The sequence below is a fragment of the Colobus angolensis genome, unplaced genomic scaffold (assembly GCF_000951035.1).
Source record: "Colobus angolensis palliatus isolate OR3802 unplaced genomic scaffold, Cang.pa_1.0 Scaffold318, whole genome shotgun sequence".
Classification (NCBI taxonomy): Eukaryota; Metazoa; Chordata; class Mammalia; order Primates; family Cercopithecidae; genus Colobus; species Colobus angolensis.
The window spans coordinates 1,203,045-1,204,122 of record NW_012116466.1 but is presented as its reverse complement, the minus strand read 5'-3'; the positions used below and the strand labels follow the sequence as shown (position 1 = coordinate 1,204,122).

At 49.4% G+C, this 1,078-nt stretch overlaps 1 pseudogene; it reads left to right on the top strand.

The window, feature by feature from the left end:
• Window positions 1-1,078, top strand: part of LOC105518374 — a 71,938-nt pseudogene that overhangs the window by 3,803 nt on the left and 67,057 nt on the right.

Here is a 1,078-nt window from a genome sequence, read left to right as displayed (position 1 = left end):
GATTTTTCTTCTTTCTTTGAATGTAGACATTTACAGTTATAAATTTCCCTTTCAGCACTGCCTTAGCTGCATCTTGGAGTTTTTGATACGCTGTGTGTGTTTTTTTTTTTTTAAGGTTTTGCTCCATTGCCCAGGCTGGGGTGCAGTGGTGCAATCATGGCTCACTGCAACTTCTACCCAGGTTCAAGCCATTCTCATGCCTCAGCTTCCCGAGTAGCTGGGATTACAGATGTGCACCACCACATCTGGCTAATTTTTGTATTTTTTTTATAGAGACGAGGTTTCACCATTTTTCCCAGGCTGATCTCAAACTCCTGGACTCAAGCGATCCTCCCGCCTCAGCCTCCCACAGTGCTGGGATGACAAGCGTGAGCCACCGAGCTGGCCCGGGCTGTGCATTTGTTTGCATTCTTCTCAAATTAGTTTTCAGTTTCCCTGATGGTCTCTTCTTTGACTCATTGGTTGTTTAGGAGTGTGTAATTTCCACATATTTTTGAATTTCCCACTTTCCTTCACTCTTGATTTCCAGTTTCGTGCCAGTACAGCTGAAGAACACCTCTGCTTTGGTCTCAGTCCTTCTCCATTCACTGAGGCTCATTTTGTGGCCTGGCACATGGTCTGTCATTGGGAATGCCCCATGGGTGCTCGAGAGGACTGTGTATTCAGCTGTCGTTGGGGGGCATGTGTGACATATGTCCATTCGGCATACCTGGTTTCCGGTGTTAATCTTTGGAATGTTTCTGACACTAGAAAATCAGAAGCTTTCCACTGTTCCCAGCACCATGGCTTTGGGAGAGGCCAGTGAGCCTATGGTTTTGAAGCCTGGTTGCATGAGAGAAGCATGTGTGGGAACACCAGGGGCTGGCTTTGAACCCCATTCCCACAACATGATGCCATGTGTGGCAGACATGACGCTTGGCTTTGCTCTCTCAGGGTTCCATCTGCGACAGGGGCTACTTGCGCCCCTGGCCTCATCAGCTCAGTCTGAAGGTGGCCCTGGTCCTTGCCAGAGGGACTTTGTGAAGCAGAAATAGATGGCCTGGTGCAGGGGCCGAGCCTGGCCAGGACCTCGGCCCTG